The sequence below is a fragment of the Lathyrus oleraceus genome, chromosome 1, assembly GCF_024323335.1.
Source record: "Lathyrus oleraceus cultivar Zhongwan6 chromosome 1, CAAS_Psat_ZW6_1.0, whole genome shotgun sequence".
Classification (NCBI taxonomy): Eukaryota; Viridiplantae; Streptophyta; class Magnoliopsida; order Fabales; family Fabaceae; genus Lathyrus; species Lathyrus oleraceus.
The window spans coordinates 3,588,310-3,604,229 of NC_066579.1; the positions used below are offsets into that span (position 1 = coordinate 3,588,310).

General features: G+C 39.7%; 1 non-coding gene across 1 annotated transcript; it reads right to left on the bottom strand.

Moving 5' to 3' along the window:
- Positions 1 to 1,040: 1,040 nt before the first annotated feature.
- LOC127116788 (small nucleolar RNA Z152/R70/R12) lies at positions 1,041 to 1,137 on the bottom strand. The gene has a single exon (XR_007801576.1). It is a non-coding gene; the product is annotated as a small nucleolar RNA Z152/R70/R12 (small nucleolar RNA).
- Positions 1,138 to 15,920: the final 14,783 nt, after the last annotated feature.

Genomic DNA, 15,920 nt, shown 5'->3' on the forward strand with positions numbered 1-15,920 from the left:
TCCCTTTTTATTTCGTTATCATGAGAATAAATTTATTTAATGGTGTTTAGGTGGATAGGAGTGACAACTATTTGACTAACCGAGTAAGAGAACTCGTATTCAAATAATCGAGGAGAGGAGTTGAAAACTCAAAACCATCCCCCTTTTCATTTCGAAATGAAATGGTGTTTAACCGTGATTAGGTATTTTACTTTAACTTGAATAAAAAAACTTGATGTTGGATCGAGGTTTTGAAATTGTGTTTGATGGATAAATTGGATTATATTTAGTGAATAAATCATCTAATCGATTAATTAAAATCTAATAGGTCTCATTGTAAGAAAGCCCAAGAGTAAGCTATGTGAGGTTGATGGCGATGCTAAAAGCGATCGACTAACAAGGGTATAGAAATGGGCTTGACGTTGGATAGAGTGTTTGTTTTTGTTCTTTTCTGAAAGTTGTTTATTTTAAACTTGAGTTAACAATTACCCAGGATAACAAAGCATCTAAAATGAAAGCGGTAAAATTAGGAAATCAATACAACCCGGGGGGTGGGGAATATATTTTGTTGAACGGTGAATAATACAATTAAATAAAAATAAACCAAATAATAAAATTATACAATATAAAACTAGCAAAATGAAATAAGATAAAAAAAAAGACATAAAAATGGTGCAAGTTAGTTATTGGATTTTTGGTTTAAGAATGAATTAAATTTTTTTTTAAGTGATTATTATTTACAAATAAATAATTAGATTAAGTTTCTTTCAATTTTTTGAATAAGTTACATTAAAAAAGTATTTTTATTTTTTTACAAAAAATGAGATTTCGACCGTCAGGTGTCGCGTGGACATGTTGACAAATTAAGATCAACAATCAATAATACCTATAACAATGGACAGAGACATACCAATTGAAACAAAAATCATGAAGAAAAGAATCATTACCGCATTATATGACGTTAACAAATCCCTTTGAATGGCTCTTGAACAACATGTTGCAAAACTCCTTGATGATATCAATTTGAACAATGAAACAAAAAGGCTAAAGGGTTAAAAAAAAATGCTCAGCGAAAGGAGAAATCATTTTGACATTAGTCTCACGGAGAAACCACCGCCCATAGCCACTTCCTAGGTGTCTTCATCTCATCATAGCACCAATTTATAGATAATCGAAATTGTGAGTAAAGCATATAACGTTGGAATATATTGGAAGTGTGTATGAACCTAAGATTTTCTTATTGTGTTATGAGGGTTTAAATGATAGTTTGATTCCTCGGTAGGTTGAGTGTCTAAAATACATGCAACTCTCTCTGTTAGATGATAAACTATTTATATTTTCATTGACTCTCTTGAAAATGAGGGAGAGGATTGAACGTATATGCGCCGCTCAGCTCTTATGAGTTTCTCCTTCATTTTCTCAAGCTAATGAAACTAATATTATATACTAGGGTTTATAAAATTAACAAATGTCCAAACTAACCTTAGTCTAGATATTTTAGGAGATAAAAATGAGTTTCAATAATAAAATCAAATCAAATTTATGAAAGTTAAAATAAACAAAATAAAATCAAACTAATTAATTACTTAATGCAATTTAAATTTACTAATTATTTTAACTAAAAACAAAAATAAAATAATCAAAAATGAATAAATGTCGGGCGCGAAAATTCCTGAAAAAATAAAATGAATGCACCAAACTGATTAACACAAAATAAACTTCTCGGAAAAATACATGTTTTGATCAGATTTTGAAATAAATTTTGACTAGTTAAGCAGGCATAGACTGATCAAAACGCGACTAAAAAACTAGTCGATAAAATAAAACAAACACACCGGATTAAACTACGTGAACCGTAGATTAATAATACTGACGTCTGCAAGCTTGATTTCGAAACTTTTCACCCACTGATTTTTATGTATTTGTGAAATGATTTAACCCATTTGTCTGTATATTCGAGAATTTATTCCGACTGATATGTTAGGTATTATTCATGATGAAATGCATGTCATGCTCCGATGGAAACTAAAAATAAAAAATCAAATTTATGAAAATTTAAAATGCCCAGACAAAATTGGGGTATGACAGTGCATGAAATCACGTCTCCTCCTTGTTGCCTTTTGCACGATAAGGGTTGTCTCAATTAAGACTTTGCCTTTTGATTTGTTTCAAAATACCCAATGTAGGTTTGGTGAGTCCCGAGAAGAGTACCCATGTTTCGAAAACTTCATCCATGTTGTTGTGCTTGTGGGATACCCTGAGGTTTTCGTGCCTACAAAAAAGTTCCCAATTGACATAGTCTTCCAAAGCCTGAACCTTGTTTGGAAAACCTCTTGCAAATTCCAATCCCCATCGGCAAAACCCTTTTTAAACCCAGCTCATGTCTGTGGCAATTCCTACCCATATCCCTCATATCTAAAAAACCAATTAAGCACTCGTCCGTGTGTATCACTCTTTTCAATACCCATTGGTATTGATATCCCTTCGCTCGTCAGTGTCTATTGTAAGACCCCAATTTTGACCCTAAGATCCCTCATGCTATTCTCATCATATGCATTAGCATTGGGATCACACCTTGGCATTTTCCTCACCCTTCATTCATTGGGTTTGTTTTGGGAGAGATCACCAACCACCATTTGATTGTTTCATACTTGTTATTTTATCATTTACTAACCAAAATATAAAAAAAATATGTCTTTGCATTTGTCTAACTCTTTTGTAGGTGAGGCACTTGATCACCTTTGATCTATCAAGTTCACATTTAGGGTTTAAGACCCTCATTTCTAAGAGCTCAACCAAGGAATGATCCACAATGGCTCTAGGCATCATATATGAGTCCCCATGATCTTTACATGTTATTTTGATCAAGTATTCTTCAAGAGTTTGGAATTTGTTTGCCTTGGAAACCCTAGTTCATCTAGGTATCTTGAGTAACTTCTTCAACAAGCTTCTTCACCAATTGATCAAATATTTCAAGGTACACTTCAAATATAATCATCTTATGCATATATGATCTCCCATGAGTCTCAAAAGTCAAGATAATTTCAAGTTAGCACGTTGGTTGGTGGTGGTTGACTAGAGGATTTCATCTGATCAAAACTGGGTTCCCCTAGACCCTATCTCCTACAATTTTCATCATATGAAAATTATTCTAAGATAAACGTTACTCTAAATGACATTCCAAACAACTTTCATGTTGGTGTCTAGATCTATTTTTGCTTGGAAAGTCATTCTTTTATGTTGAAAGATTATAGGTCATTTTATGTAAACCCTAATTTGAAACTCAACTTCCCAAGGTCATAACTTGCTCAATTTTTATAAGATGAAATATTTCCAAGTTTCATAATCAAATTCAAGGTGTCTACTTCAACTTTTATGTTTATAGGGAGATCTAATTCAACTTTTATGAGCATGTGATATGAGGATACATTATAGGTCATTTTGGACCAATACCATTGAACAAGTGATTTTACTCAACTTCAAAAATTCATAACTCATTCATCCCAAATCCAAATGAGGTCAAAATGTGACCATTTTGAAGAATTTTGAAAGAGGTACAACTTTTATGAAGACACTTTTCTCATTTGAAGCTCACATAAAAAGTTAGCCAATGTGGAATAATTGAACATATGGCTTGACACTTAGAAAAATTCCTAACATGTTGAAATTTCCAAACTTCCACCTCAAAATTCATCATGATACAAGCTCTAAATGGAAAAGTTTTCAACATAAGAGTTGTTCCTCTTGATCTAACCTTTCCAAGTAGTCCAAATTCATTCATTTTGTATAAGGTTTGAGGGGTATGCACATGGTCTGAACAGGGCTGCATCAATTGGCAAGGATCAATCTTCAAACATCAATACACTTTTGCCTTGCATCACAATCCACATTCAGACACAAACTCCCTTGCATTTGGACTGAATTAAGTTACTTCATGGGCCTGTGCACGCCCATGCAAGCATGCACTTCACTTTTCCAAACTTGGAAGTATTTTGAAAGGTGCAAATATCACTTGCATTTGCTATAAGTAGAGGTCCATTGCATCATAATGAAGACCCTTGCGCGCCAGCTTTGTGTCGCAACCTGAAAAATACAGTGCGAAAAAAAACAACCGGCGAAAGAAAAAGACAAAAGAGTCTCCACCGCGCGTTATTCATCCCAAAGGAGGGAAAGGAAACGCTCGAAGTAAACCTGAAAAAAGGAAAGGACAAGACGGGGTCTCGCAACCAAATCTTGGGTTCGGGAGTCGGTTATGCGAAGGGAAGGTATTAGCACCCCTACGCATCCGTAGTACTCTACGGGATCCACTTTTGTGTTTTTTGTCTAAAGGGTGTGGGTTTATCTTGTGCTGTTTGCCAAAAAAAAAGGGTTAAATGAAAATGACTCGCGCGGATGTCGCATCCACTGCATACGTATCTCATCTGAATATGAGAATCAGAGTCTTCGTAGCTCGGCTGACCTATGGGTTGGGGGATGTGTGCTCGCTAAGACATCGCGTCTTATGCCTACGTATCTCATCTGGCCTGAGAATCAGAGCAAGCCGTAGTTCGGCTAACTACGGGGTTATGGATTGGGTTTTGGACGAACGACGTTACTACGCAATCTACCGGATGCTCGACCTTTGGAGACTTACTCGCCTGTAGTAGGAGGAGTTAACGTGTTGCTTTGGGTTTTAGGGTTTGGGATGCTCGAGGGCAAAAAGGCAGTCCTTGACGAAGGAACCGCGCTACCTGCAGGGATATGAATACAAAACACAAAACATGTATCTCAAAGTAAAATGCCACCAAGGGGCTCAAACGTTGCCTCCTATCGAGGTCTTCCAGCTAGGAAAGCAGTAAAATGCGGGAAAAATGTAAAAGTACCACGCGGATAAAGATCCGAAGTAACAACAATTAAAGGAATGGGAAACCCTGAGATCCTTCCAAGCTAACATCATCAAAGAAAGTGGGTCAGTACAGGTAATCGGAATGAACCTCCAGGGGTTATCCCACAAATAAAGTGGGAAACCACGCAAGTTATCCCTGCAAAAGTCATGTGAGCCCTCACAAAAACTCAACAAAAGGGTTAGTGAAACACCATAAGCATTTTTTTCATGATCAACAGTATGGTTTCAGAAAAACTAAAACCGTGTGGCATACACTCAAAAATTAAACGGTTAAACATTCAAGGCATTGTTTATACATTCATATACATATTAAACCCATGGGCGAAAAACCTAATGAAATTCATCCATCATACCTCATACATTCAGAGTATTCAACTTCAAAGCAAAAGGTAATGGGAATAAAGGCAAACCTGATTGGAGAGCTTGATTGAAATTGAGTTGCACCCGTGAGGTTTACAAAACAATCTTCAGGGTTTATGTGAGGCAGAGGTGATTCTGTGTAGTTGAGTTCCCTTCGTGGTTTGGAGGCTGCTCTGAACTCCGTTAGATCTTCTCTCACTATCTTTTTCCTCAGGGTTTTGTTCCAAGGAAACCTCAGAGCATTTTGCTTCTCTTTAAAATCCCCCTTTGTTCTGTGTTTTCTCAAGTGAAGCCTTGGTATTTATAGACTGATTTTCATGGTTTTGTGGGCTCAAATGAGAGAGACCCAAGTCCAAATTTTTTTATTATATTATATTTATTTAATTATTTATTTAATTAATTAATTAATTAATTAATTAATTAAAAAAAAAAAATTTTTTTTTTTGGATCTAATTCTGATTGACATGATGAAATGCAATATGAAATGCTAAATGAATGCATGAATGAGGAGGGCAAATTTTGGGGTGTTACAGCTGCCCCTATTCAATCATCAGCTAAACCGAGTAGGATGAAAGTGAACAGCTTATCAGACAAACTAGGTGAGCTGTTATTGAATACCAAAGACAGACCGAAAATTTGTGCTCCGAGTTTACCACAAAAACGCGGAAATACACCGCGCTGTTTATTTTTCTTCCGATCCTCTGGCTTAATTTGGAGTTTCGATCCTCTGGCTGAACCTATACTCAATTTAGTCCTCTGGTTGGATATTAATTTTGATCCTCGGGCTGGATACGATTTTGATCTTCTGGCTAGATCTTCTTCGATCTTCTGGCTAGATCTCCTTCGTTTCGATTCTCTGGCTGAATCTATTTCCTTTGATTCTCTGGCTGAATCTACTTCGATCTTCTGGCTAGATCTGAATTGCTTCGATTCTCTGGCTGAATCTATTTCCGGTCTTCGGGCTAGACCTGACTTCGATCTTTTGGCTAGATCTTCTTCGATCTTCTGGCTAGATCTCCTTTGTTTCGATTCTCTGGTCGAATCTTTTTCGATCTTCTGGCTAGATCTGGATTGTTTTGATGATAAATTCCCATCATTAGGATCCCGCATCTGAGGCATGCGTTGGTTGACCCTCTTTTGAAATCTACACCCAACCTTCATATTAGATATGCAGCTTCGAGAATATTCCACTTTTGGGCTTCATACATATTCTTCGGACTAGAACATGTCGTAACGACTCCTCAATTAGACTTGCTGGGGAAATAAAGCTTGTAGGCGACTTCACTGGGGAATCTTCAAATTGAGCCTCAGGCTGACTCTTGGGAAAACGATTCTCAGGTTGAATCTTCAAAAATGACCCTCATGCTGGATCACGGGAAAACGATTCTCAGGCTGAATCTTCAAAAAGTGACCCTCATGCTGGATCACGGGAAAACGATTCTCAGGCTGAATCTTCAAAATGACCCTCAGGCTGGATCACTCACGCTTGATCCTCTGGCTGGATCTCATGACCTTGGTTGTAAAGTAATTCTTCAGTCTTCTCGGAAGAACCTGTTTATCAGCTTATGTGTATGCTTGATATGATATGCATGCAAATGCAAATATTATGCATGGTGTAAAAAGAAATCTGCTTGGGGAAGCAAACTCCGGTAGGGAACAGATCGCTGTATCAATCCTTGAATGCTCTGTGGGGAATGATCCGTCTGCCGGGACCAATGAGCCACCAAAAATAAATTGGATGCTTGAAAAGTTGACCTTGCGGGGGGAGTATCAACTATGGAAACTTGGTTCGGCGAGGCTCTGTGAGGAGAGTCTGTGGGGAAAACACTTCCTAGGGAAATGTCGTAGGAAACGACCTTTGCTGGGGATATGAACTTGCTAATCGTCCTCTAGCTGGGGATTAGAACAAATATGTTAGAAATAATCTGCTGGGGATAAGATGAACACTGGGAACGCCACCCTCTCATCTGTTGGTTATGCAACCACTCCGCTGTTGCTAGGAAGATACAGTCTGACACTGTCAACTCCACTGGGGATAGACAATCTGGATACTGTCAACTCTACTGGGGATAGACAGTCTGGATACTGTCAACTCTGTTGGGGAACATGCTCTACTGAGGAGAGACTTTGTCAACCGCTTGGGGATGAGGATTCATGACTTGGCATCCGGTTCCTGTGACCTGCAACCAAAAATACACGTATGCCTCGGGGGAATTACTCGGTTTAAATTCACCGTTCGGGATTAAGCACATTCAAAGCAATTTTAAATGTTTTCCTGTGCAAATCATCTGCAAAAGCCACCATTATGTTCATATGCAATATGTTTTATCAAAAATTCGGACATTTTTGCAAACAAACTGATAAATGAAAAATAAAGAGGCTCTTTAACTGAATTATTCGACTCTTACTGGGGAGAAAATTTGTGCCAGGAATAGGCGAGGGCATCAGGAAGCTGATCCCTGAAAAGAGGTGATCGCTATAAAAAGAGAACTATCCTAATGGCAATGGGGAAACGGGGTCCTACTGAGTTTCGACTCTGCTATGACTCGTATGTCCTCAAGACGCTCTGCTCATCTTGCTTTCTGAAGTGGATGATTAGCCGATCTTTAACCTTCGAAGATTGCCGGATTGAATGAAACGGTGATATAACACTGATGAACTCAGATCATAGTCATTCGCTTATTCCCTAACTTTTGCCTGGATCGCCCCCTTTTCGGGTTTTCAATCCACCGGGATACCCATTTTTGCCTGAGCCGCCCTTTTGGGTTTTCGACTCACCGGGTGTACTCTTTTTGTATATCCCTAATTTTTGCCCGAACCTCTTTATTCTTTTTTTTTTTGGTTCGTCGGGATGCCCTTTTTTTGCCTGGACTATTCTTTTTATCGTCCAGCGGGTCTATTTTATGCGAAGTATTTTTTAACTGCGTCTGAGTTGACAGGGGACGGGAATCCTTCGCCATCCATGGTTGTTAGCATCAAAGCTCCGCCATAGAAAATCCTTTTAACCACGTACGGACCCTCATAGTTCGGTGTCCATTTGCCCCTGTGATCTGTGTTGGGAGGAAGAAATCTTTTGAGTACCAATTCACCGACTCGATACTCCCGAGAGCGCACTTTCTGACCAAATGCTTTCTTCATTCGTCTCTGACCGAGATACGTCAATTCTGGGTACGTAGTTCCAGCATAGCACCATTTCCCTGTTGGTTTGATTGATGACCAAAGCTGAGTCCCCGTATACATCCAGGGATTTAATCTGTATTTTAACGGCTTCCTCAAGTCTTAGGATACAAGCTTCGTATTCGGCTTCATTGTTGGTGCAGGGAAAAGTTATTCTGGCACCAAATGGCATATGAACCCCCTTCAGGTGTGATCAACACTATACCAACTCCGCGACCATTGACGTGGACCGCCCCATCAAACATCATAACCCATTTGGATTCAGGGTCAGGCCCCTCCTCCGGGAGTGGTTCCTTTCAATCTTTCGATTTGAGAAACATGATGTCCTCATCAGGAAAGTCAAACCTCATAGGTTGGTAATCATCAATCGGTTGCTCTGCAAGATAGTCTGACAAGACACTTCCCTTGATGGCTTTTTGTGAAGTGTATTGGATGTCATACTCTGTCAGTATCATTTGTCACCTAGTAACCTTTCCGGTAAGTGATGGCTTTTCAAAAATATACTTGATTGGATCCATTTTTGATATCAATAGAGTCGTGAGAGTCAACATATACTGTCTTAGTCGGCGAGCAGCCCATGCCAAAGCGCGGCAAGTTTTCTCGAGTAATGAGTATCTTTGTTCACAGTCGGTAAACTTTTGCTAAGGTAGTATATTGCATGCTCTTTTCGACCTGACTCGTCATGTTGACCGAGCACACAACCCATTGACTTTTCTAACACAGTCAAGTACATGATCAATGGTCTTTCCTCTCGGCCTGTAGCCTGGCCCCGATCTTGATCTCTTTCTTGTCGTCTTCGGTACCAACGTTGATGGTCTCAACCACCTCCTGATAAGGTGTAATAGCTCGGTCCTCCTGTTTCAACAATCTGGCTAACCCTTCAGGCAATTCACAATCTTCCTCAGCCCCTTCTTCGGCTTGATAGATAGGATTGTCGAAGTCATACTTGGCCATAACAGTGTCGTTAGCAGTGAGATCCGAGTGGTCGGCTCTGCATGATGGAGGATCATGCTTTACCTTAGAATGAGAGATTTTTTTTGAAAGAAAGGAAAAACGAAAAAAGAAACATTGCCATTTTTTTTGTAAAAAGTAAAAAAACTAAAAGAAAGAGAACACAAAATTGTTTGCAAAAGCCGTCCTTTATTGATGATAAAAATAATTGCGAAACGTAACTAAATGGATGGCCCTACAAATGAGTCGTTACACCTTGGGCAAAGTGTAAGACTTTATTATGCATGTAATAAAGGAAAACAATAAAAATCACTCTTTCAGTAGAGTAACCCGAACGGTTTTTTCAGACGACCAATTGTCGAGCTTTTCTCCCGGGACACACGGGTGAATCTAGCTATCTAAGTCACAGTCGTTGTCAGCCTTGTCTTCATCTGCAGCATTGACGACGTGGGGAGAAACCAAACCCCCGTTGGAGAGAGTACCGGTTTCATTCTTCTGAGATCCCGGAGCATACCCTAATCCAAACTTGTCTTCTTTGATGACTGGCTCCACAAATTTGCCCCAGCCTTGGGCATTACCAGCTTCAACCACTTCGACAGCATTAATCCCCTGCCCGCCGTGAGCCGGCATCGGGTTCTGGATAACATTAGGCACCGGAGCAAAATTGATAGCCTGGGCATCTCTCAAATCTTGTACCTTTAATTGGAGAGCCTTGCAATTATCTGTAGTATGGCCAGGTGCGTTGGAGTGAAAAGCACATCTGGCGTTGACATCATAACCTCTAGGCAAATTATTGGGATCGATTGGTGGGGCCAGAGTTCTCAGCGTAACCAGATTCATGTCAATCAGCTTGGGTAGTAATACTGAATAAGGCATTGGGATTGGCTCGATGACCCGGTCCGTCTGCCTTGGACGTTGTTGATAATGTCTCTGCTGACCCGGATTACCTCCTTGTTGTTGATTGTTGTACCTGGGTTGTTGTTGCGGATGATATTGTGGTTGAGGAACAGGTGTTGGAATAGTGACTGCGGCCACTTGATCTTGGTAATAATTAGGGCGTCCTCTACCCCTGCCTCTGCCGGTATACACATCGCTTGTCTCGCCTTCTTTTCTTCGCTGACCGTTACCAGCAAACGGTCTCTTGGGACCTGATGAGTTGGAAGCACTATTGTCTTGAATTCGGCCCATCTTCAACAGACTCTCGATTCTTTCTCCAGCAATTACTATCTCTGCAAAGCTGATTGATGGGCAAGCAGCCAATCTCTCAATATAATTGCCTTGAAGAGTGTTCATGAACATGTCCGCCATCTCCCTTTCAGACATAGGGGGTTGGACGGACGCAGCAATCTGTCTCCAGCGCTGAGCATACTCTCTAAAGGTTTCCTTGGCAGTCTGAGACATACCTTGCAACAAGGTCTGATTTGGAGCCATGTCCAAGTTGTATTGATATTGCTTGATAAAAGCCTCTACCAAGTCTTTCCAGCTCTTGATGGTAGTACGAGACAAATGAGAATACCATTCACGAGAAGCTCCAGTTAGACTGTCTTCAAAATAGTACATCCACAGTTTTTCATCTTCCGTGTGAGCTCCCAACCTTCCCAGATAAGATTGGAGATGAGTGCGTGGGCAAGAAGCCCCGTTGTATTTCTCAAAAGTAGGGGGTTTGAACTTGTGAGGAATCCTTACTCCCTGAACCAGACCAAGATTTGTGACATCAAAGCCTAAGGAATTTTGAGACTCCAAAGATTTGAGCTTCTCAGCAAGCTCATCCATACGGCGAGTGGTCTCGAGGGCCTCGTCGTGCAAAGAAAATTGATCACACTGATAATCTTTAGTAACGGGGTGCCCGTTAATCCGAATTCCTTGATTCACATTGTATCTTCCACCAATACCATTCCCAACATTCCCCGTGTTGCCAACATTACCCGGGTTTCCATCAGCATTTGCGTTACCCGCGTTACCAGTGTTCACAGGGTTATCAGCGTTCCCAGGGTTAACAGGGTTTCCCTCAACATTTGGTATCTCCACCTCCGGATCGTGTCTCGGTTGCTCAACCAATTCCCTCAGCTTTTCCTGGCCTTCTGCCATACCAGTCATCAATGTCATGAACTGATCCATCCTTTCACGCATATCAGCCAGCTCTTTCTGTACTTGGTCCATCGCTAGTCGTGGACGGTTTTCCTTTGTCGGGTATCTGCGAACTTGCTTGGGACCAATAACTGCCTGATACAGGGAACAAACATTAGACACTGCGGTGACACCTACAAAACAGACAAGGGTTAATATGCATGGTATGCGATGCACTGCTTGTTCAGTTTTAAGGCACCCCCGTTTTGAAAGGGAATACCCTGCAAATGAATAAGCATGAGATGTTGGATGCAAATATTCAGATGATGTTATGCAATGCAAAGGCATGTTAATCAGAATTGATGTATCTTCTTGAACATCTGTCGGGTTGCACTGTCTGGAGAGAAATTAAGAGCACACCAAACAAAGGTCATTGGATGGATCATGTTATCCTTAATATCAACCACCCATTTTGGTGGATTATGGTTTACATCTTATCAACACCCGAGTTCCATTGATATTAAGGATACCTGATCGGATTAACCATGAATCAAGGGTTTGTTGCAAGTCACGAGCATGGAGTTTAGGTTAAGAACCACCCAAAAGGAGTGTACTAAGGTTTAAACCTGCCAAACATGTTCTACAAAAGGTTCCCATAGTCATAATCCCATCTTTCGGATATTATCAGAGGAACGACTACTCATATTCCAACAATATTCTCAAGAGAGACTCTTATGAGTGTAGTATTGCGTAACAATCGTATCAAATCTCACACTTGAACGACTTTCGCACTACGTCCTACGAATAGGCCAAGATGGGTTTGGTAAACTAAGGTCCTCGGCTTCTTAGGTCTATATTGGGACAAGTAATGTCTAACCACAACTTACTTGTGTGACATTATTGATCTCAACATGACCTCCACCAAGTGAATGGGCTTGCAAGTCGACTCGCTAAGGAATAACTCCACACAAGTCGACAGGACTATGCCATTCTCCTATCCTAAGTGCACTCGAGTTCGGGTATAGAACTCATCTCACAAAGATCACCAAGCAGCCATAGCCAGCCAACAGATCAAGCAAGGATATGTACACAATGCAATAAGGTAAAGCAGGTAAATAAATAACCGTACAAAAGCATGAACACCTAATAAACAAACTACAAAAGCTAGGAGGGACTCGCTTAGGGAAACCGGTCTATCCCCAGCAGAGTCGCCAGCTGTCGCAACCTGAAAAATACAGTGCGAAAAAAAACAACCGGCGAAATAAAAAGACAGAAGAGTCGCCACCGCGCGTTATTCATCCCAAAGGAGGGAAAGGAAACGCTCGAAGTAAACCTGAAAAAAGGAAAGGACAAGACGGGGTCTCGCAACCAAATCTTGGGTTCGGGAGTCGGTTATGCGAAGGGAAGGTATTAGCACCCCTACGCATCCGTAGTACTCTACGGGATCCACTTTTGTGTTTTTTGTCTAAAGGGTGTGGGTTTATCTTGTGCTGTTTGCCAAAAAAAAAGGGTTAAATGAAAATGACTCGCGCGGATGTCGCATCCACTGCATACGTATCTCATCTGAATATGAGAATCAGAGTCTTCGTAGCTCGGCTGACCTATGGGTTGGGGGATGTGTGCTCACTAAGACATCGAATCTTATGCCTACGTATCTCATCTGGCCTGAGAATCAGAGCAAGCCGTAGTTCGGCTAACTACGGGGTTATGGATTGGGTTTTGGACGAACGATGTTACTACGCAATCTACCGGATGCTCGACCTTTGGAGACTTACTCGCCTGTAGTAGGAGGAGTTAACGTGTTGCTTTGGGTTTTAGGGTTTGGGATGCTCGAGGGCAAAAAGGCAGTCCTTGACGAAGGAACCGCGCTACCTGCAGGGATATGAATACAAAACACAAAACATGTATCTCAAAGTAAAATGCCACCAAGGGGCTCAAACGTTGCCTCCTATCGAGGTCTTCCAGCTAGGAAAGCAGTAAAATGCGGGAAAAATGTAAAAGTACCACGCGGATAAAGATCCGAAGTAACAACAATTAAAGGAATGGGAAACCCTGAGATCCTTCCAAGCTAACATCATCAAAGAAAGTGGGTCAGTACAGGTAATCGGAATGAACCTCCAGGGGTTATGCCACAAATAAAGTGGGAAACCACGCAAGTTATCCCTGCAAAAGTCATGTGAGCCCTCACAAAAACTCAACAAAAGGGTTAGTGAAACACCATAAGCATTTTTTTCATGATCAACAGTATGGTTTCAGAAAAACTCAAACCCTGTGGCATACACTCAAAAATTAAACGGTTAAACATTCAAGGCATTGTTTATACATTCATATACATATTAAACCCATGGGCGAAAAACCTAATGAAATTCATCCATCATACCTCATACATTCAGAGTATTCAACTTCAAAGCAAAAGGTAATGGGAATAAAGGCAAACCTGATTGGAGAGCTTGATTGAAATTGAGTTGCACCCGTGAGGTTTACAAAACAATCTTCAGGGTTTATCTGAGGCAGAGGTGATTCTATGTAGTTGAGTTCCCTTCGGGGTTTGGAGGCTTCTCTGAACTCCGTTAGGTCTTCTCTCACTATCTTTTTCCTCAGGGTTTTGTTCCAAGGAAACCTCAGAGTATTTTGCTTCTCTTCAAAATCCCCCTTTGTTCTGTGTTTTCTCAAGTGAAGCCTTGGTATTTATAGACTGATTTTCATGGTTTTGTGGGCTCAAATGAGAGAGACCCAAGTCCAAATTTTTTTATTATATTTTATTTATTTAATTATTTAATTAATTAATTAATTAATTAATTAATTAATTATTATTATTATTATTTTTTTGGATCTAATTCTAATTGACATGATGAAATGCAATATGAAATGCTAAATGAATGCATGAATGAGGAGGGCAAATTTTGGGGTGTTACACTTTGACTCCCACATTTGAAACCCTCACAATTGAAAGGAAATCCTGAGAAATTTCACTTGAAATTTGAGTTTGAATCTCACTGTTTGGAGATTCAAAAACTCCAGGATCCAAAGCTTTGTACCAATCCTAAGCTACTTCTGCAAGCTTCTTGAGCAAGATCAAACACGAATTGAAGCAAGAGAGATCAAGTTTTGCACAGTATTGAAGGTATTTTTCCAAATTTTTCTTATCTTCGATTCTCTCTCAATTCTCATCAATTCTCTTGGATCCTTGGTTGTCTGAAGTCCTACCAATGTAGGCAAGAAGATTGAGTGGCTTTGAGGTCAAATCGAAGCAACTCAGTTCATACACCTCAAAATTCAACTCCATATATCTCTCAATATACTTGGAGTTAGTTTAAATTGAGGTCAGATTCGTGATCAGTGCCATTTTTTCTTTAAGATCGTGTCCTTCTTTTTCATTCTTGTGATGGTGATGAAAGAACCAGTCCGGCCAAGGTCACCTGAGAAGATAACCGGTGATTTGCTCCGGCGATGTGCTGGACACGTTCCGAGCCATTTGATCATTTCAAATTGTTTTAATCATGATCGCTCTTTGTGATTACCATTGATGTAGCGTGCTGACTCGTGTGTTTGGTGGAACGCGCGTTTCATACCACTTGATCTGCCACCTCAATTAATGAGGGAGATCAAGTGATCCACATTTTTTCTGATTAATTGATTTTCATTTTATTTATTCTATTTCCATTAATTCATATTAAATTTAATATTGATCCTAAAAATGTGAGAGTTTCACCAAAAAAATTTAAATAAAATCCTCTTTCATTTTCTGAATTAAAATTATTTTTTGGATCATTATTAATATTTTTCATGATATAATTGATTTTGTGAATATTTTTAATTGTTTAAAAATACTTTTAAGTTTCCAAAAATTCTGAAAACTTTTCTCCAAGGTCCTTTGACCTTGCTTGACCTATGATAAATCTCATGACCATTTTTTTTGGTGTTTTGATGAGGTTTTAGGAAATTGACCAACCATTGTTTAATTTAATGCATATTTTTAATTATTTAAATGCCAAATTAATTGTATAGAGCCATTTTATTTGACTTTGTGAGTTTGACTTTTGTTGTTGGGCCTTAGTCAAGGTTGATTTGACTTTGATAGGTTAAGATCATTGGATTTGGGGGATTGATGAAATGTACATTCCATCTCCCAAGATGAAGGAATGATCTTAATTTGGTAAAAGTCCTCCTTTGACCAATTTGTGTTTGATCCATTCTCCATCCCTCTTCATCTCACTCCCCTTCTTTATCCATTCATGCCATGGACCTATGATATCTCTATATCCTAAGGCTAGTTGATTGCAAAATCAACATAAGTATGGATGATATTAGGTCCCCCACTTTGCATATTCTTTTTGTGTATGGTATGTTTCATGAGCATATTCCATTATACTATGTCTCTAACATGCATTAACATCGAAATTCTATTGCCCGACCTCAAATAGTTGTGACTTCTATATAAGTTCAATTACGATTGCTTAACATGACGCTAAATTTTGACACAAAAGGCATACCATTCTAG